The sequence below is a fragment of the Phyllobates terribilis genome, unplaced genomic scaffold (genome assembly GCF_046119375.1).
Source record: "Phyllobates terribilis strain yellow unplaced genomic scaffold, ASM4611937v1 Scaffold_11__3_contigs__length_659146591, whole genome shotgun sequence".
Taxonomy (NCBI): Eukaryota; Metazoa; Chordata; class Amphibia; order Anura; family Dendrobatidae; genus Phyllobates; species Phyllobates terribilis.
Window position 1 is genome coordinate 408,338,297 of NW_027362771.1, and position 22,990 is coordinate 408,361,286.

The window sequence follows — 22,990 nt, forward strand, 5'->3', positions numbered from 1 at the left end:
GAGGCACCGAGTACAAGTGCTCTCTATTTGCTGATGATGTCCTAGTATATATCACTCAATCACATATATCCATCCATGCTGTTATGGCTGAAATAGATCACTTTGTTACATGGTAAAATTTTAAAATCAATGCAGCGAAGTCTGAGGCCCTCGATGTCTCCCTCCCCAAATCCATATAGGATTCCATCCAGTCCAACTTTCCCTTTGCCTGGCCCTCACAGGGTATCAAATACTTAGGAATTCCTATTCATAGAGACCTCTCCCATCTATGTTATCTTAATTTTGGGCCCTTTATTGAACAACTCCATACAGACCACGGTTGGCAAGTTAGAACTGTAAGATTCACTACGTGAACCACTGGTGTTTTGTGGAAAAGCACATGTACACTGCGTTCCAAATTATTATGCAAAAAGTGTTTAGGAGTGATAAGGGAAGAATTTGTTTGTTTGTCAGTTAAACTCATTGATGGTGATGTGTGTCAGGGCTCTTTATATCACTGTAAGCAATTGCAGACACCTGTGCTAATTAGTTTGGCAGGTGTGTCCAATGAAAGGCAAGACTACTTAAGAAGGCTCTCTCACATTATTAAGCAGCCTACATTTTCTGCCAAAATGGGAAAGAAAAAGGATGTGTCGGCTGCTGAGAAGCAACAAATTGTGGAGTGTTTAGGTCAAGGCATGACTACAATCAACATTGTGCGATGATCAGGATGAAGTGTCTTGGCAATCAAGAAGTATGTAGCTGATTCACAGTACACACGTGTGCGTGCTGATAAGGGCAAATTGAGGACTCTTTCCTACAGGCAATTACGTCAGGTTGAAAGAGCAGCGGCAAAAAAGCCTTGTCATAGCAGCAGACAAGTTTTTGAAGCTGCTTGTGCCTCCAACGTCCCCCGAACAACAAGATGCAGGGTCCTTCAGAGGTTTGCAGCTGTGCATGCGCCATCCTGTCGACCTCCTCTATCCACTTCACACAAGCAGAAACGGCTCCAGTGGGCCAAACATTACATGAAGACTGATTTCAAAACTGTTTTGTTCACGGATGAGTGCCGTGCAGCGCTCGATGGTCCAGATGGATGGAGTGGAGGATGGCTGGTTGATGGACACCCCACGCAAACACGGCTACAGCGCCAACAAGGAGGAGGTGGAGTAATGTTTTGGGCTGGAATCATGGGGAGAGAGATTGTCGGCCCCTTTAGGATCCCTGAAGGCGCTAAAGATGAACTCCATAATGTATGTGGATTTTCTCAAACAGCACTTCCTGCCATGGTTCAAGAAGAAGAACCGTGTATTTCACAGCAAGATCATTTTTCTGCATGATAATGCACCATCTCATGCTGCACATAAAACATCTGCATCTCTGGCTGATATGGGCATAAAAGGGGACAAACTTATGGTGTGACCCCCATGCTCCCCTGACCTCTACCCCATTCAGAACCTTTGGAGCATCATTAAAAGGAGTGTCTATGATGGCGGGAGGCAGTTCACATCTAAGCAACAGCTCTGGGAGGGTATTCTGTCCTCATGCAAAACAATTGAAGCAGAAACCATCCAAAACCTGACAAATTCAATGGACGAGAGAGTTCAGAAGCTCCTTTCGAACAAGGGGTCCTATGTGAAAATGTAACATCACCTAGAATAAAGTTTTGAGTTGAAAACTGTTTGATTTCAGTTTCTAACAACCTGCTAATGCTTATAATTTCAAAAATGACCATTTTTTTGGTCTTTATTAAAATGAAAAGGTTGATCGAAAAGTTTGGGGGATCTAAGAGTGTGGCAACCCAGTAGTCATGATTACTTCGAATTCTGACAATATGAGGGTCATGCTGCAGGTAGTGCAGCAAGAAGGCACTTATGTGTCTTGCGCATCTCGGAGTCCCAAAATTATTTTCCGGGCTAGATGCAGCTAAAAATTATTTTTAATTTTAAATCTGGTGAAGCTTATTATAGATGGCCTAATAGGATCAGTGCTGCACACTGCTACAAAGCCCAAATTATTTTCCAGTCAAGATACAGATAAACATGATTAGTAATTTGAAAGCTTAAAACGGTTGGTAGGGTGATTTTAACCAATCATCAAGCTTTTACTCTCCCCAGGATGACACAGGGGTAGAAAAGTCGTTTCGGATCCATGATTTGTTCATCTTTATGAACGTGAGTCTGTCTACATTATCAGTGAAGAGCCGCGTGCGCTTATCTGTCAGCACACCACCAGCAGCGCTGAACACACGTTCAGACAGAACGCTGGCTGCGGGGCATGACAAGATCTCCAAGGCGTAAGTGGCTAGCTCCGGCCATTTATCCAGATTGGAAGCCCAAAAAGAGCAAGGGTCCAGTGACACAGTCGAGGCTTCAATGTTTACTTGGAGATACTCCTGTACCATCGTCTCTAGGCGTTGACTATGTGTCAGACTTCTTGTCTCCTGTGGCCTTGCAAAGGATGGGCTAAAAAAGTGGTGAAATGATTCCGCAAAATTGATGTTACCAGCAGATACTGTGGTTCTGTTACGGTTTGAGTGCTGAACACTTGACGGTCCCATGGTTGGCAAGTTGGAACTGTGAGATTCACTACGTGCACCACTGGTATTTTGTGGAAAAGCACATGTAAGATTCTGCAACAGTCTCTGCTGATACTCCTGCATGCGTGCATCCCTTTCTATGGCAGGAATAATTTCTGCAAATTTACTTTTGTACCGGGGATCTAACAGTGTGGCAACCCAGTAGTCAGGATTATTTCTAATTCTCACAATTCGAGGGTCATGTTGCAGGTAGTGCAGCAAGAAGGCACTCATGTGTGTTGCGCATCCAGGAGCACCAAGTCCCTGTTGTGTTGGTGGCGAGGTAACAATCATGCTTCCTTCCTCTGTCCTCTCCCCCCAACCTCGCACAACAGAAATGTGATCAAGGTCTCCCTCATCTGATGAGTCTTCCATCAGTTCGTCCTCCACTTCTTCCTGGGCTCCTGCACCTTCCTCACTAGTTTGGCTGCTACCATGCGCCCTGGTAAAACCATCTCCCCCACCCTCACATGCCTGCCGCCTTGGTGCTGCCGACCGTCTGGACCTTGCAGATGTTAGCCCTTCCGCATACAACTCCTCCTCCTCTACTTCCTCCACCTCCTCTTGTGCCACCACCTGACTCCGAATTCTGTTTAACATGTGCTCCAGCATGTAAATCACCGGAATAGTCATGCTGATAATGGCATCGTCAGCACTAAACATCTTCGTCGCCATTTCAAAACTGTGCAGAAGGGTGCATAGGTCCCTGATCTGAGACCACTCCTCCAGCGTGATTTGCCCCACCTCTGAATCTCGTTGGCCCAGGCTATACGTCAGAACGTATTGCACCAGGGCTTGTCGGTGCTGCCACAGTCGCTGCAACATGTGCAGAGTTGAATTCCACCGGGTAGGCACATCGCATTTTAGAAGGTGAAGTGGCAGGCCCAACGACTTCTGTAGAGATGTAAGTCGCTGAGCTGCGGGATGCGAACGGCGGAAGTGAGCACACAGCGACCGTGCCCTCTGCAGAAGGCCATCTAGTCTGGGATAGTGGGCTAAAAATTGCTGGACAACCAGGTTCAACACGTGAGCCATACAAGGCACGTGTGTGACATTGCCCCGGCGAAGGGCCGCACCCAGGTTTGCAGCATTGTCGCACACGGCCTTCCCTGGTTTCAGGTCCAGTGGAGACAACCATTCATGAAATTGGTTCTCCAGAGCTGACCACAACTCCTCAGCTGTGTGACTCACATTTCCCAGACATTTCAATGTAAAAACCGCCTGATGACGTTGAGCCCTACTGCCAGCATAGTAAGGAGGTGTGCAGGATCCCTTCTGCGCAGTTAGAAAGCTTGTGGCATGACCAGACAGGCTTTGGGTGCAGGTGGAAGACCGAGAGGAGGTTGAGGAGGCAGAAGCAGTGGAGGAACTTTGACATAAAGAGGATTGACGCACAACTCGTGGGGACGGCAAGACTTGGACAGCAGCCCCTTGTCCTGCTGTCACCATAGTTACCCAGTGCCCAGTCAGCGACATGTAACGCCCCTGTCCATGCCTACTCGTCCAAGTGTCTGTGGTGAAATGCACCCTGTTACACACAGAGTTTCTCAAAGAAGCGGTGATGTTATGTGCGACATGCTGGTGGAGCGCAGGCACACCTTTCTTTGAGAAGTAGTGCCGACTGGGCATCTGGTACTGGGGCACTGCGACGGACATAAGGTCTCGAAAATCCTCTGTGTCCACCAGGCGGAAAGGCAGCATTTCTGTAGCCAAGAGCTTGCAGATGGTGAAATTCAACCTCTTAGCTTTCTCATGGCTAGGAGGAAATGGTCTTTTACTTGTCCACATCTGAGGGACCGAGGCCTGGCTATTGTGCTTAGACGGGGTTGATAAGGGTGTCCCCGGCAAACTGCCGGTCTGTGAGGAAGATGCAGGCGGACATGTTAGGTTGCCTTGATCCAAAGGTGGTGCTATTGATGTCGGACAGCGCTCAACACCAGCTGGCGTTACCACCTCCAAAGAAAATGATGACCTGCCAATCACGCTGGCTGTTGCGGGTAAAGAGGTGGCAGGTCTGCGCCCCAAAACAGGTGTGACTGCTGTCCCCCCAGTCACAGAGGATGAAGAGGCCGCGGATGCACAAGATATGGCAGACGATGGTTGGCCCGGCCGGCTAGGCCGCATTGTAGCACACTGAGCTTCCCACTGCAACTTATGCTTCATGTCCATGTGCCGGTTCATGCATGAAGTACTCAAACTATGTATTTTTAGGCCTCTACTTAGCTTTTGCTGACAAATGTTACAGATAACACGAGTTGGGTCATCTTTATCGATCTGAAAAAATGCCCAGGCTATGCAAGGCTTAGCACCCATGCGACCTGAAGAGCCACCACGACTTGTGGTGAGAGGCAGAGTTGTGTTTGAGGATGCAGTTGTTGACGTGCTTCCAGTACTACGTCTCTGTCCAGGAAGGCGCAACCTGACCTCGTCGTCACTAGCATTTTCCTCCACCTCCTCTGCTGACCTCATCTCTTGGCTGACTGTGGGTTGACAGTAAGTGGGATCTCCGACCTCATCATCATCACCCTGTGCGTTATCACACACGTCGTCCTCAGAGCCAACCTGTTTCTGCCCTGACAAAAAACTAAAGTTGTCGCTCCAATCAGGTATTTGAGTCTTATCATCGTCTTCCTCATTGTCTCCACCAACAGGAGTTACAGTTTGGGAATGAGGGTCTACATTATGGTCAGAACCTTCTGCGTCTGGTCCTGGATCCGACTCATAAAGATTCTGGGCATCAGTGCAGATCATTTCCTCGTCTGGATTCACAGAAGCGCTGGAGTCGACCTCTGATTCCCAGGCTATAGTATGAGTAAACAGCTCTGCAGACTCAACCATCTGTTCTACCTCATACTCAGACGGGCAGCTGGAGATTTGGGAGCTGTGAGGAAGCAATTGCGATTTGGGTGACACCTTTGAGGACTGGAGTATTTGTGATGTTGAAGTTGATGTGGAGGAGAGCCCACTTAAAGGAGCACTTGATATCCGTTGAAGCACCTGCTGTTTTTTGTGCCTCATCTGGAATTTGTAGCGATTGGCGTGGCCGTAAGAAAGGGATCTTATCACATTGTCCGCTAAAAGAAGTAGACATTTTAGTTTGGCTGGAAGATGGTCTTTCTTCTGCAGATGTTACTGTTGCTTTAACACCTACCCCACGGAAACAACCTTTTTTCCCCTTCCCAACACGCCTATTCCCCTTTCCACCAGCAGCAGGCCTTTTTCCACTCATTTTGGTGGTTAACTAATTCACAACTCTGGAGTTGTTTGCACAAAAAAACAATGGATGGTAACCGAGCAGAGCTGAGTGGCCAAACTGTGGTATTAGGCCAAAAGTATTGGCTGGGTTAGATGCAGAAAAAAATTATTTTTTCAGAGGTAGAAGCAGGAAAAAAATATATTCAGTTTGCAACCTGATGGAGGTCAGTATAGATGGACTAATACAACAAGTCCCACACACAGCTAGAAGCCCAAATATTTTTTCAGAGGTACTGTAGATGCAGATAAAAATTAGTTTTAATTTGCAACCTGATGGAGGTCAGTATAGATGGACTAATAGAGAAAGTCCGACACACTACTAGAAGGCCAAATATTTTTTCAGAGGTAGATGCAGAAAAAATATATTCAGTTTGCAACCTGATGGAGGTCAATATAGATGGACTAATAGAGAAAGTCCGACACACTACTAGAAGGCCAAATATTTTTTCAGAGCTAGATGCAGAAAAAAATTATATTCAGTTTGCAACCTGATGGAGGTCAGTATAGATGGATTAATAGAACAAGACCCACACACAGCTAGAAGCCCAATATTTTTTCAGAGGTAGATGCAGAAAAAAATATATTCAGTTTGCAACCTGATGGAGGTCAGTATAGATGGACTAATACAACAAGTCCCACACACAGCTAGAAGCCCAATATTTTTTCAGAGGTAGATGCAGAAAAAAATATATTCAGTTTGCAACCTGATGGAGGTCAGTATAGATGGACTAATACAACAAGTCCCACACACAGCTAGAAGCCCAAATATTTTTTCAGAGGTACTGTAGATGCAGATAAAAATTAGTTTTAATTTGCAACCTGATGGAGGTCAGTATAGATGGACTAATAGAGAAAGTCCGACACACTACTAGAAGGCCAAATATTTTTTCAGAGGTAGATGCAGAAAAAAATATATTCAGTTTGCAACCTGATGGAGGTCAGTATAGATGGACTAATAGAGAAAGTCCGACACACTACTAGAAGGCCAAATATTTTTTCAGAGCTAGATGCAGAAAAAAATTATATTCAGTTTGCAACCTGATGGAGGTCAGTATAGATGGATTAATAGAACAAGACCCACACACAGCTAGAAGCCCAATATTTTTTCAGAGGTAGATGCAGAAAAAAATATATTCAGTTTGCAACCTGATGGAGGTCAGTATAGATGGACTAATACAACAAGTCCCACACACAGCTAGAAGCCCAATATTTTTTCAGAGGTAGATGCAGAAAAAAATATATTCAGTTTGCAACCTGATGGAGGTCAGTATAGATGGACTAATACAACAAGTCCCACACACAGCTAGAAGCCCAAATATTTTTTCAGAGGTACTGTAGATGCAGATAAAAATTAGTTTTAATTTGCAACCTGATGTAGGTCAGTATAGATGGACTAATAGAGAAAGTCCGACACACTACTAGAAGGTCAAATATTTTTTCAGAACTAGATGCAGAAAAAAATTATATTCAGTTTGCAACCTGATGGAGGTCAGTATAGATGGACTAATAGAGAAAGTCCGACACACTACTAGAAGGCCAAATATTTTTTCAGAGCTAGATGCAGAAAAAAATTATATTCAGTTTGCAACCTGATGGAGGTCAGTATAGATGGATTAATAGAACAAGACCCACACACAGCTAGAAGCCCAATATTTTTTCAGAGGTAGATGCAGAAAAAAATATATTCAGTTTGCAACCTGATGGAGGTCAGTATAGATGGACTAATACAACAAGTCCCACACACAGCTAGAAGCCCAATATTTTTTCAGAGGTAGATGCAGAAAAAAATATATTCAGTTTGCAACCTGATGGAGATCAGTATAGATGGACTAATACAACAAGTCCCACACACAGCTAGAAGCCCAAATATTTTTTCAGAGGTACTGTAGATGCAGATAAAAATTAGTTTTAATTTGCAACCTGATGGAGGTCAGTATAGATGGACTAATAGAGAAAGTCCGACACACTACTAGAAGGCCAAATATTTTTTCAGAGGTAGATGCAGAAAAAATATATTCAGTTTGCAACCTGATGGAGGTCAATATAGATGGACTAATAGAGAAAGTCCGACACACTACTAGAAGGCCAAATATTTTTTCAGAGCTAGATGCAGAAAAAAATTATATTCAGTTTGCAACCTGATGGAGGTCAGTATAGATGGATTAATAGAACAAGACCCACACACAGCTAGAAGCCCAATATTTTTTCAGAGGTAGATGCAGAAAAAAATATATTCAGTTTGCAACCTGATGGAGGTCAGTATAGATGGACTAATACAACAAGTCCCACACACAGCTAGAAGCCCAATATTTTTTCAGAGGTAGATGCAGAAAAAAATATATTCAGTTTGCAACCTGATGGAGGTCAGTATAGATGGACTAATACAACAAGTCCCACACACAGCTAGAAGCCCAAATATTTTTTCAGAGGTACTGTAGATGCAGATAAAAATTAGTTTTAATTTGCAACCTGATGGAGGTCAGTATAGATGGACTAATAGAGAAAGTCCGACACACTACTAGAAGGCCAAATATTTTTTCAGAGGTAGATGCAGAAAAAAATATATTCAGTTTGCAACCTGATGGAGGTCAGTATAGATGGACTAATAGAGAAAGTCCGACACACTACTAGAAGGCCAAATATTTTTTCAGAGCTAGATGCAGAAAAAAATTATATTCAGTTTGCAACCTGATGGAGGTCAGTATAAATGGATTAATAGAACAAGACCCACACACAGCTAGAAGCCCAATATTTTTTCAGAGGTAGATGCAGAAAAAAATATATTCAGTTTGCAACCTGATGGAGGTCAGTATAGATGGACTAATACAACAAGTCCCACACACAGCTAGAAGCCCAATATTTTTTCAGAGGTAGATGCAGAAAAAAATATATTCAGTTTGCAACCTGATGGAGGTCAGTATAGATGGACTAATACAACAAGTCCCACACACAGCTAGAAGCCCAAATATTTTTTCAGAGGTACTGTAGATGCAGATAAAAATTAGTTTTAATTTGCAACCTGATGGAGGTCAGTATAGATGGACTAATAGAGAAAGTCCGACACACTACTAGAAGGCCAAATATTTTTTCAGAGCTAGATGCAGAAAAAAATTATATTCAGTTTGCAACCTGATGGAGGTCAGTATAGATGGACTAATAGAGAAAGTCCGACACACTACTAGAAGGCCAAATATTTTTTCAGAGCTAGATGCAGAAAAAAATTATATTCAGTTTGCAACCTGATGGAGGTCAGTATAGATGGATTAATAGAACAAGACCCACACACAGCTAGAAGCCTAATATTTTTTCAGAGGTAGATGCAGGAAAAAAATATATTCAGTTTGCAACCTGATGGAGGTCAGTATAGATGGACTAATACAACAAGTCCCACACACAGGTAGAAGCCCAAATATTTTTTCAGAGGTACTGTAGATGCAGATAAAAATTAGTTTTAATTTGCAACCTGATGGAGGTCAGTATAGATGGACTAATAGAATGATGCTATGCCCAAAAGATTTTACTTCACTAGGTGCAGTAAAAAAATTGGCATTCTATACACAGGTGGTATATCTTGCAACACAGATAGGCTACTCCACTGACTAACACACTCTGTAATAGGCCAAAAAGGATTAGCTTTGCTAGATTCAGCCAAATGCTGTGAAAAAAACTTGCACAGCACTGGCACAGACCTGCCTGGCAAAAACTGTTAGGAACTGATGTAACCTAGTCCTGAAAAGGACTCCAATTACAATTAGTCTTTACTCCCACAACCTATCTATTTAAGAGCACAGACCTCCCTGATAAAAGTCGTAGGAAATGCTGTAACCTAGTCCTTAAAAGGACTGCAATCACAACTATTCCCTACTCCCAAGCTATCTGTATATTTGTGCGAAAATTGGCTTGAAATTAACAAGGTATAGCGCACACAGCAACAGCGGTGCCGTCTAACACGCAGCTGCAGCAGTGAGAAAATGGTGGCGACGGGGAAAATGGCTTGGTCTTATAGGGCAAGGACATGTGACATACACTGCCAATGACACATGCCCTTGCTTGTGTGAAAAAAAAGCACTTCGCTCCGTGTGTGCGCTGCTGATAGGCTGACAGATTGCACCTCCCCACTGCAAATGCGGGAAAGAGAAAAAAAAATGGAGTTCTTCATTGTTCCTGCAGAGATCCATCCCCTGCCCCTCCCCCCACCCCGCTGTACACTCAAACTGCGTATTAACATTAATTTTCATCATTACTGAGAAAAAATCCAGTTATGATTTTGGTGCACGAACAGTTATCGAACATAACGTCGAACAGCCGAATTTTTCTCAAATTGTTCGTGTTCGCCGAACGGCTCGAACACCGCCCAAAACAGCTCGAATTTGAGATTGGCGAACAGTTCGAGTAGAACAACGCTCATCTCTACTTAGGAACCTTGAAGAATGCAGAAATTCTTTTGTAACCTTGGCCAGATCTGTGCCTTGCCACACTTCTGTCTCTGAGCTCCTTGGGCAGTTCCTTTGAGCTCATGATTCTCATTTCGTCTGACATGCACTGTGAACTGTGGTCTTATATACACAGGTGTGTGCCTTTCCAAATCAAGTCCTATCAGTTTAATTAAGCACAGCTGGACTTCAATGAAGGAGTAGAACCATCTCAAGGAGGATCACAAGGAAATGTACAGTATGTGACTTAAATATGAGTGTCTAAGCAAAGGATCTGAATACTTATGACCATGTGATAATTCAGTTGTTCTCTTTTAATAAATTTGCAAAAATGTTTACATTTCTGTTTTTTTCAGTCAAGATGAGGTGCAGAGTGTACTTTAATGAGAATTTTTTTTAACTTTTTAGAATTTACCAAATGGCTGCAATGAAACAGAGTGAAAAATGTAAAGGGGTTTGAATACTTTCCGTACCCACTGTACTTCCTGGAGAATGTTCTTCACTTGGGTGGATGTTGTGAGGGAGTTTTTTCTTCACTATCGAAAGGATTCTGTGATCATCCATCACTGTTGTTTTCCATGGATGTCCAGGCCTTTTTGAGGTACCAAGCTTACCAGTGCGCTCTTTTTTTTGCAGAATGTACTAAGTTGTTGATTTGGCTACTCCTAACATTTCTGCTATCTCTCTGATGGATTTCTTCTATTTTTTGGCCTAATGATGGTCTGTTTCTCTTCTATTGAGAGCTCCTTTGACAGTATGTTGTGAAATACAGTAACAGCTTCCAAATGCAAATGCTACACTTAGAATCAGTTCCAGACCTTTCACCTGCTTGATTGATGATGGATTATTGAGGGAATAGCCCATTCAGCCCATTAAAGAGATTTTGAAATAATTGTCCAATTACTTTTGGTCCCTTTTTAAAAAGATGTTTATTAAAGAGATGTAATTCCTAAACCCTTACTCCAATTACAATATGAATACCCTACAATTAAGGCTGAGAGTCTGCACTTTAAGCCCATATTGATTATATAACTAACTGTATCTTGAACATGTTTTGGTAACCAGCTAAAATGCCAAAACTTGTCACTGTCCAAATATTTCTGAACCTAACTATATGTATGTGTTTAATTTAGTTTCAGTTTTGCATTTTACTACGTAGTTATTATGAGAGAGGTGATGCTCATATTATTCAGGGAGCGACATGCAAAGCTTGGGTGGGGTGTATTGTAGAAGCAGCACAATCCAAAATTACGTTTTATTTTGATTTTGTTTTCAGTTATTTATAGTTGTCTTTTGGAAGTAAATTAACATTTCTAAAAAGCAAATATTTATTTTAGCAGCCCCTCTATTTCTGTTTAATAAGACTTCCTGATTAGTTATGTGCCTGGCTGACCCCTATGGAGTAATGGATTAGAATTGTCATGTCAGCACTTCACACAGAATATCGTTAAGCCATGAGATCTAGCGATGTGTATTACTTATTCTCCAATTCAAGATCACTGGCAACCCTGACTTTACTGAACTGCGTTATTGCATCCATCTGCAGTTTGTGTTTTAATCTCAGTGGAGTAAACTGAGATGTATTGATATTTAATACTGAAATCTCATCTGGCAGAGCTACACTACAGGTTTAAAACATGTAGTGTGGGAGATGAAGGAATTTCTCCGAAATGATCAGAAAGCTACAAAATCTAGCAAGCAGAGAACATTAGAAAAAAAGAGAAAAACAACATAACATAAAATCTTATATAAACAGAAAAGTAAATAATATTAGAGTCTAAATGGACTATAACATAAACTGAAATAAACCAGAAACCACTTGGCAGGTTTTCATGTATACACATCAATTCTTCTATAACCATTATTGGCATAGAATATCTCCCAAGTCATCCAATAGACCTATGCTCCATAAATAAACATTGTCTTTCTCTATGTATGCTAGGATCAACATTTAGTGGTTGCTTTGTCTCAAATATCTGTATATTTATGGCTGGAATTAAATCTGGAGTGCACTGACCTTGGCACTAAATTCTACGTGTGCCCCTACCCATCACTCCATCAATTAAATACTTGTTCTGTGCATAATGCATTTGAGGGGCACATATCATGTGTGTTGTATTTGTATTTTGGTTCTGTAGGCCCTGAACTTGAACACTAGGGGTTTGGTACTGACTCACGGTGGTCATGCATGTAAAGGTGGACATACATACGAGATTAAAGAGGTTGTCCAATCTAAAACTACAAGTCTGCAGTCACTCTAGGTAACTGCAGACTTGTGAATCATCACATTGTGCGCACTGCATGCTGTGAGGATTCTCCAGTGCCAGCATCGGCAGTTGAGTGGCCATGTGACCGCAAGTATGCGATTTACATACTTCCTGCCAAATTCCGACTAGACTGTATCCGGCCTCACTAAATACACTTACATTGAGTGATGCCAGATACAGTCTAGATGGCACGTCACTGCATGTATGCATATCGCATACTTGCGGTTCTCCTCCTCCTCATCCAGCGCTGGCACCGGAAAAGCCTCACAATGTGCAGTGTGTGCACTGTGAGGATTCACAAGTCTGCAGTCACGTATAGTGACTGCAGACTTGTTGTTTTAGACCAGACAACCCCTTTAACCCCTTTACAACCCAAGGTGGTTTGCACGTTAATGACCAGGCCAATTTTTACAATTCTGACCACTGTCACTTTATGAGGTAATTACTCTGGAACGCTTCAATGGATCCCCCTGATTCTGAGACTGTTTTTTCGTGAAAAATATGGAAAGTTGGCAAAAATTTTGAAAATTTTGCAATTTTCAAAATTTGAATTTTTATGCCTTTAAATCAGAGAGATATGTCACACAAAAGAGTTAATAAATAACATTTTCCACATGTCTACTTTACATCAGCACAATTTTGGAACCAAATTTTTTTTTATTAGGGCGCTATAAGGGTTAAAAGTTGACCAGCGATTTCTCATTTTTCCAACAAAATTTACAAAACCATTTTTTTAGGGACCACATCACATTTGAAATCACTTTGAGGGGTCTTTATGACAGAAAATACCCAAAAGTAACACCATTCTAAAAAGTGCACCCCTCATGGTGCTCAAAACCACATTCAAGAACTTTATTAACCCTTCAGGTGCTTCACAGGAATTTTTGGAATGTGGTACAAAAAAAAATTAACAATTAACTTTTTTCACAAAAATGTTATTTTAAACCCAATTTTTTTTTATTTTCGCAGGGGTAACAGGAAAAAATGGACCACAAAATTTGTTGTGCAATTTCCCCTGAGCACGCAGATACCATATATGTGGGGAAAAACCACTGTTTGGGCGCATGGCAGGGTTCGGAAGGGAAGTAGCGCCATTTGACTTTTTGATTGTAAAATTTGCTTGAATAATTAGCGGACGCCATGTTGCGTTAGAAGAGCCCCTGATGTGCCTAAACAGTAGAAACCCCCCACAACTGACACCATTTTGGAAACTAGACCCCTCAGGAACCTTATCTAGATGTGTGTTGAGCACCTTGAACCCCCAGGTGCTTCACAGAAGTTTATAACATTGAGCCGTAAAAGTAAAATTTTCACATTTTTCCCACAAAAATGTTTTTCAGCCCCCAATTTTGCATTTTCATAAGGGTAACAGGAGAAATTGCACCATGCAGTTTATTGTGCAATTTCTCCTGACTAAGCAGATGCCCCATATGTGGGGGAAAACCACTGCTTGGGCATACGGCAGGGTTCGGAAGGAAGGGAATGCCATTTGACTTTTTGAATGTAAAATTTGCTTGAATAATTAGTGGATGTGCCCCTAATGAGCCTAAACAGAGGAAAACCCCCACAACTGATACCATTTTGGAAACTAGACCCCTCAGGGAACTTATCTAGATTTGTGGTGAGCACCCTGAACCCCCACGTCCTTTACAGAAGTTTATAACATGGAGACGTGAAAATAAAAAAATCAAACTTTTTCCACAAAAATGATGTTTTAGCCCCAATTTTTTTATTTTCACAAGGGTAAGAGGAGAAAATCGACCCCAAAAACTTTTGTGCAATGTCTCCTGAGTACGCCAATACCCCATATGTGGGGAAAATACAGTGTTTGGGCGCACGGCAGGGTTCAGGAGTGAAGGAGCACTGTGTGACTTTTTGAACGCAAAATTGGCTGGAATCGAGAGAGGACGCCATGTCGCGTTTGGAGAGCCCCTGATGTGCCTAAATATTGGAAACCCCCTACAAGTGACCCCATTTTGGAAACTACACCCTTCAAAGATTTTATCAAGGGGTATAGTGAACATTTTGAAGCCAGAGGTACGACACAGAATTTGATAACATTAGGTCATCATATTGAATAAGTTGTCATTAGTCTTGAGCGCAAGTGCTCGCTAATTGAGTTTGCATTGGGTACTCAGGAATGCACCATGTATCGCGGGTGCTCGAGTGACATGCTCGAGTCCCCACCCACATGTTTCACGGTTATTAGACACCCAAAAAAAACATGCGGGGATTGCTCGTGCATTCTAAAGGGTCCCCAGCCAATGACTGGGTGACAATCACTATTTAAGGCACCTTCACCTGCATGGAGGTGCCTGTGCAACGTTGTAAGTCGGTTTCTAACACACTTGTTAGTTGTCATGTCCCAGTGCTCATATTCCAATATACCTGCCTGTCTGTGTATCAGCTGTGCCTGCCTGCCAGCCTGTATTTCAGCTGTGCCTGCCAGCACCTGCCTGGCTGTATATCAGCTGTGCCTGTCAGCACCTGCCTGCCTGTACATGAGCCGTGCCCGCCAACATCTACCTGTCTGTGTATCAGCTGTGCCGGCCTGCCTGTATATCAGCTGTGCCAGCCTGCCTGTCTATCAGTCATGCCCACCTGCCTGTATAGCATGGCAGGCAATCCCCGTGAGGATTTTTTGGCCGCGAAGCATATGGGGCGGAGACTCGAGCACCCGCGATACTCAGTGCATACCCAAGTTCCCGATGCAAACTCAAGTAGCGAGCACTTACGCTCAACACTAGTCGCCATATCGTCATCTTTTTTTTTTTTTTTTACTTTTGAAAAAAATCCAACCCTAACCCTAACCCAACCCAACCCTAACCCTAACCCTAGCCCAACCCTAACCCTAGCACAACCATAACCCAAGAGTATATTTTTTATGCCGTTCCTCGTGCGGTATAAGTAATTAGACGTCTTTATTCTTCGGGTCGGTGCGATTACAGCGATACCAGAATAATATCGGGTATTTATGATTGACAGCTGTCAGACAATAAAAGACGCATTTTTTGTAAAATCTAGTTTTTGCATCGCCATATTTTGAGAGCTATAATTTTTCCATATTTTGGCCGACAGAGTCATGTGATGGCTTGTTTTTTGCAAGATGAGTTGACGTTTTTATTGGTGCCATTTTCAGGCACGTGACATTTTTTGATCGCTTTATATCCCGATTTTTGGGAGGCAGAATAAACAAAAACCAACAATTCAGGAATTGTTTTTTTTTTTTGTTTTTTTTATGCTGTTCAGCGTGTGGTAAAATTGATAAGGTAGCTTTATTCTTCGGGTCAGTACGTTTACAGCGGTACCACATTTATATCATTTTTCTGTGTTTTGGCGCTTTTACACAATAAAAGCTATTTTATAGAAAAAAATATTTTTTTGCATCGCTTTATTCTGAGAGCTGGAACTTCTTTAATTTTCGGCTGATGGAGCTGAATGGTGGCTTGTTTTAGCGGGACAACATGACGTTTTCAGCGGTACCATTTTTCTTTATATTCGTCTTTTTGATCGCGTGTTATTCCATTTTTTGTTTGGCGGTATGGTGATAAAGCATTGTTTTTTGCTTCGTTTTTATTTTTATTTTTTTTACCGTGTTCACTGAAGGGGTTACTAGTGGGACAGTTTTATAGGTCAGGTCATTCTGGACGCGGCGATACCAAATATGTGTACTTTTATTGTTTTGTTTTCTTTTTTTTCAAAATAATATTTATTGATGGGTACATTATATTTTTATTTTTGATGGATTATTTTTTTTTTATATATTTTTACAATTTTTTTTTTTTTTTTTTCACTTTCTGAGACTTTTTTTTACTTTTATACTTTGTCCCACTATGGGACTTTCACTTTTTTTATTCTGATCACCTGCATAGCACAGGAATGGAGCACCATACCTGTACTATGCAGGCTGTCAGCGCTGCACAGGGAGAAGATCGTTTGGTCATGCACTGCGCATGACCAAACTATCTTCCTGCTGTCTGGTGACTCGGATGTTGTCATGACGACATCGGGTCATCATGGCAACATCCGGGAAGCCGTGGCAGACAGCGCTGGAGGCCGGAAGAGGAGGTGAGTATTGCGATCACCTCCATTTGCAACCGCAATGCTGCGATCGACTTCGATCGCAGCATTGCGGGGGTTAATATGCCAGGAGCGGTGCGTGACCACTCCCTGCGCATAGTACCGGGTGTCAGCTCTGACAATCAGCTGACACCCGGCGGCGATCGCGCCTGCACAGCCTGTGTGCGGGCGCGATCGCCATGACGTATTAATACGGGTCAGGCTCTTACAGCCCAGGGCACAGACGCGTATTAATACGTCATGGGTAGTGTTGAGCGATACCTTCCGATATCGGGAAATATCGGATCGGATTGGATCGGACCGATACCGAAAAAGTATCGGATATCGCCGATTCCGATACCGGAAACCAATGCAAGTCAATGGGACAGAAATATCGGAATGAAAATAGACCCTTTCTTTCCTTTTAGGTTAATTCTACATGAAGGAAAACAACTAAGAATAATGTAGAATGTATTGGGGGAGGTGGGGGAGACAATAAAGGCATAGAGGTTTAGCCCAATCAAATGGAATAGCAGGAATTAATATTTTTTTTAAGACGTTCTGAGTTACGGAAATATTGACTATGTTAAGTATTTTTATATTTTGTCAGATATTTATGTTTCACTACTTCCATGCTCTTCACCTTCTTTTTTACTTCTCCCACACTTTCTCCTTCATCATCCTCAGCATCTTTTTCATCCACTTCTTCTTCACCTTCTTCATCTTCTTCTTCACCTTCTTCGTATTATTCTTTTTTTTTCATTCTTCATATTCTACTTCTTCATCTTCTTCATATTCTTCTTCTTCATCATATTCTTATTTGTGACAGGCATTCCTGTAGTTGTTATCTATAAAAGGTTGGACATTACGCCTTTCGTTCTGCCCGTCACAAAAGATTTACAACAGGATTTGTCCGCGTTCAGTTTGGCCTGCAGCAGCAGGTCTTTTCCAGGGGCACCACGAGGAGGAACGGACTCACCCCCATACACTGCTTAGTCATCTTCTTCTTATAATTTAGATATTATCTTTTGCTCTGATTTTTAGTCTTATGCTTAATGTTCTTCCGCTTTTTGTTCTGCAGCTTCTTGTATTTCTGCTTCTTGGTTTTCTGTCTCTTGTTCTTCTGTATCTTGGTGCTTGTCTTCTCTTCTTTGTCCTCTTGGTCAACTTCTTCAGGGTCATCTTCTTGGTCTTCTTCGGGGTGGTCTTCAGGGTCGTCGTCTTCGGGGGTCCTCGTCTTCGGGGTCCTCGTCTTCTTCGGGTTGGTCTTCTGGGTCCTCGTCTTCGGGGTCCTCGTCTTCTTCGGGGTGGTCTTCAGGGTCCTCGTCTTCTTCGGGGTGGTCTTCAGGGTCCTCGTCTTCTTCGGGGTGGTCTTCAGGGTCCTCGTCTTCTTCGGGGTGGTCTTCAGGGTCCTCGTCTTCAGGGTCGTCGTCTTCGGGGTCCTCGTCTTCTTAGGGTTGGTCTTCAGGGTCCTCGTCTTCATGGTCCTCGTCAGGGAGATCCAGAGTGATTACCAAGAACCATTTCAAAAAGCTTAAACTTGGAAATGTAGCAGAAGGTACAAGAAAGCTGAGGAACTACCGAGGACCAGCTGACGGTACTGGAACCCGGATGGGTAGCAGAAGGTACAAGAGCCAATGGAACTGCCGAAGACCAGCTGACGGTACTGGAACTCGGTTACTAAGCAGGAGGTACCTGTGCCAGAAAGCACTACCAAGGACCAGCAGACGTTGGTGGAACTTGGATACCGAGAAGGAGGCACCTAATCCAAAGGCACTGCCGAGAACCAGCTGACGGTACTGGAACCCGGATGGGTAGCAGAAGGTACCCATGTAAAAAAAAGTTCAAGGCCGCGAGCCGGCCGCAGTTACCAAAACCCACAGTCCTACAGGGGGTGCTTGTCCTATTGGCACTATGGAACCAGCCTTCATTGCCAGATCCCGCAGCCCACATAGGAGTCACCTAAACTGCAGGCACCATAGAGTCGGCTAACCCGACCGCAACATGACAGGACAACGCATTGGAGGCAAAGTGACGTTGACACTACCCAGAAACAGCTGGCATGCTGGAACCAGGCTGGGCAGGAGGGAGTACCCGTGCCAAAGTCACTGCCGAGAACCAGCTGACGGTACTGGAACCCGGATGGGTAGTAGAAGGTACAAGAGCAAATGGAACTACCGAGAACCAGCTGGCGGTGGTGGAACCCAGGGTAAATACTAAAAACAGAGTGGAGCCAGAGGTGTAATTGGAGCAAGTTTTAAATCAGTAGTACAGTGGATGTGGACAAAGCAGGAGAATTTGCCGGACACACAGCAGGGGAACAGCTGACGTTACTGAACCCCAATAACACGGCAGCAAGCGTTGACTGTGCAGACGGCACTTCTGAGCAGCAACTAGCGGTATTGGAGCCCAGGGTAAATACTAAAAACAGAGGAGCCAGAGGTGTATTTGGAGGAGGTTTTAAATCAGTAGTACAGTGGATGTGGACAAAGCAGGAGAAATTCCCGTCCGCACAGCAGGGGAACAGCTGACATTACCGAACCCCAATAACACGGCAGCAAGTGTTGACTGTGCAGACGGCACTTCCGAGCGCCAAATTGCGGTGTTGGAGCTCAGTGATAATACTGAAAACAGAGGAGCCAGAGGTGTAATTGGAGCAAGTTTTAAATCAGTAGTACAGTGGATGTGGACAAAGCAGGAGAATTTGCCGGACACACAGCAGGGACATTTGCCGGACACAGCTGACGTTACTGAACCCCAATAACACGGCAGCAAGTGTTGACTGTGCAGACGGCAATTCCGAGCGCCAACTGGCGGTGTTGGAGCTCAGGGATAATACTAAAAACAGAGGAGCCAGAGGTGTAATTGGAGCAACTTTAAAATCTGTAGTAGTGAGAATGTGGACAGAGCAGGAGAAATTGCCGTCCGCACAGCAGAGGAACAGCTGACGTTACTGAACCCCAATAACACGGCAGCAAGTGTTGACTGTGCAGATGGCACTTCCGAGCGCCAACTGGCGGTGTTGGAGCTCAGGGATAATAATGAAAACAGACGAGCCACAGGTGTAATTGGAGCAACTTTAAAATCTGTAGTAGTGAGAATGTGGACAGAGCAGGAGAAATTGCCGTCCGCACAGCAGGGGAACAGCTGACGTTACTGAACCCCAATAACACGGCAGCAAGTGTTGACTGTGCAGACGGCACTTCCGAGCACCAACTGGTGGTGTTGGAGCTCAGGGATAATACTGAAAACAGAGGAGCCAGAGGTGTATTTGGTGGAGGTTTTAAATCAGTAGTACAGTGGATGTGGACAGAGCAGGAGAAATTGCCGTCCGCACAGCAGGGGAGCAGCTGACGTTACTGAACCCCAATAACACGGCAGCAAGTGTTGACTGTGCAGACGGCACTTCCGAGCGCCAACTGGCGGTGTTGGAGCTCAGGGATAATACTGAAAACAGAGGAGCCAGAGGTGTAATTGGAGCAACTTTAAAATCTGTAGTAGTGAGAATGTGGACAGAGCAGGAGAAATTGACGTCCGCACAGCAGGGGAGCAGCTGACGTTACTGAACCCCAATAACACGGCAGCAAGTGTTGACTGTGCAGACGGCACTTCCGAGCGCCAACTGGCGGTGTTGGAGCTCAGGGATAATACTGAAAACAGAGGAGCCAGAGGTGTAATTGGAGCAACTTTAAAATCTGTAGTAGTGAGAATGTGGACAGAGCAGGAGAAATTGACGTCCACACAGCAGGGGAACAGCTGACGTTACTGAACCCCAATAACACGGCAGCAAGGGTTGACTGTGCAGACGGCACTTCCGAGCACCAACTGGCGGTGTTGGAGCTCAGGGATAATACTGAAAACAGAGGAGCCAGAGGTGTATTTGGAGGAGGTTTTAAATCAGTAGTACAGTGGATGTGGACAGAGCAGGAGAAATTGCCGTCCGCACAGCAGGGGAACAGCTGACGTTACTGAACCCCAATAACACGGCAGCAAGTGTTGAGTGTGCAGACGGCACTTCCGAGCGCCAACTGGCGGTGTTGGAGCTCAGGGATAATACTGAAAACAGAGGAGCCAGAGGTGTAATTGGAGCAACTTTAAAATCTGTAGTAGTGAGAATGTGGACAGAGCAGGAGAAATTGCCGTCCGCACAGCAGGGGAACAGCTGACGTTACTGAACCCCAATAATACCGCAGCAAGTGTTGACTGTGCAGACGGCACTTCCGAGCGCCAACTGGCGGTGTTGGAGCTCAGGGATAATACTGAAAACAGAGGAGCCAGAGGTGTAATTGGAGCAACTTTAAAATCTGTAGTAGTGAGAATGAGGACAGAGCAGGAGAAATTGCCGTCCGCACAGCAGGGGAACAGCTGACGTTACTGAACCCCAATAGCATGGCAGCAAGTGTTGACTGTGCAGACGGCACTTCCGAGCGCCAACTGGCGGTGTTGGAGCTCAGGGATAATACTGAAAGCTGAGGAGCCAGAGGAGTAATTGGAGCAACTTTAAAATCTGTAGTAGTGAGAATGTGGACAGAGCAGGAGAAATTGCCGTCTGCACAGCAGGGGAACAGCTGACGTTACTGAACCCCAATAACACGGCAGCAAGTGTTGACTGTGCAGACGGCACTTCCGAGCGCCAACTGGCGGTGTTGGAGCTCAGGGATAATACTGAAAACAGAGGAGCCAGAGGTGTAATTGGAGCAACTTTAAAATCTGTAGTAGTGAGAATGTGGACAGAGCAGGAGAAATTGCCGTCCGCACAGCAGGGGAACAGCTGACGTTACTGAACCCCAATAACATGGCAGCAAGTGTTGACTGTGCAAACGGCACTTCCGAGCGCCAACTGGCGGAGTTGGAGCTCAGGGATAATACTGAAAACAGAGGAGCCAGAGGTGTAATTGGAGCAACTTTAAAATCTGTAGTAGTGAGAATGTGGACAGAGCAGGAGAAATTGCCGTCCGCACAGCAGGGGAACAGCTGACGTTACTGAACCCCAATAACACGGCAGCAAGTGTTGACTGTGCAGACGGCACTTCCGAGCGCCAACTGGCGGTGTTGGAGCTCAGGGATAATACTGAAAACAGAGGAGCCAGAGGTGTATTTGGAGGAGGTTTTAAATAGAGATGAGCGTTGTTCTACTCGAACTGTTCGCCAATCTCAAATTCGAGCTGTTTTGGGCGGTGTTCGAGCCGTTCGGCGAACACGAACGATTTGAGAAAAATTCGGCTGTTCGACGTTATGTTCGATAACTGTTCGTGCACCAAAATCATAACTGGATTTTTTCTCATTAATGATGAAAATTAATGTTAATACGCAGTTTGAGTGTACAGCGGGGTGGGGGGAGGGGCAGGGGATGGATCTCTGCAGGAATAATGAAGATCTCCATTTTTTTTCTCTTTCCCGCATTTGCAGTGGGGAGGTGCAGTCTGTCAGCCTATCAGCAGCGCACACACGGAGCGAACTGCTGTTTTTCACACAAGCAAGGGCATGTGTCATTGGCAGTGTATGTCACATGTCCTTGCCCTATAAGACCAAGCCATTTTCCCCGTCGCCACCATTTTCTCACTGCTGCAGCTGCGTGTTAGACGGCACCCCTGTTGCTGTGTGCGCTATACCTTGTTAATTTCAAGCCAATTTTCGCACAAATCTACAGATAGCTTGGGAGTAGGGAATAGTTGTGATTGCAGTCCTTTTAAGGACTAGGTTACAGCATTTCCTACGACTTTTATCAGGCAGGTCTGTGCTCTTAAATAGATAGATTGTGGGAGTAAAGACTAATTGTAATTGCAGTCCTTTTCAGGACTAGGTTACATCAGTTCCTATCAGTTTTTGCCAGGCAGGTCTGTGCCAGTGCTGTGCAAGTTTTTTTCACAGCATTTGGCTGAATCTAGCAAAGCTAATCCTTTTTGGCCTATTGCAGAGTGTGTTAGTCAGTGGAGTAGCCTATCTTTGTTGCAAGATATACCACCTGTGTATAGAATACCAGTTTTTTTACTGCACCTAGTGAAGTAAAATCTTTTGGGCATAGCATCATTCTATTAGTCCATCTATACTGACCTCCATCAGGTTGCAAATTGAATATAATTTTTTTCTGCATCTAACTCTGAAAAAATATTTGGGCTTCTAGCAGTGTGTGGGACTTGTTCTATTAGTCCATCTATACTGACCTCCATCAGGTTGCAAACTGAATATAATTTTTTTCTGCATCTAGCTCTGAAAAAATATTTGGCCTTCTAGCAGTGTGTGGGACTTTCTCTATTAGTCCATCTATACTGACCTCCATCAGGTTGCAAATTAAAAATAATTTTTATCTGCATCTAGATCTGAAAAAATATTTGGCCTTCTAGCAGTGTGTGGGACTTTCTCTATTAGTCCATCTATACTGACCTCCATCAGGTTGCAAATTAAAAATAATTTTTATC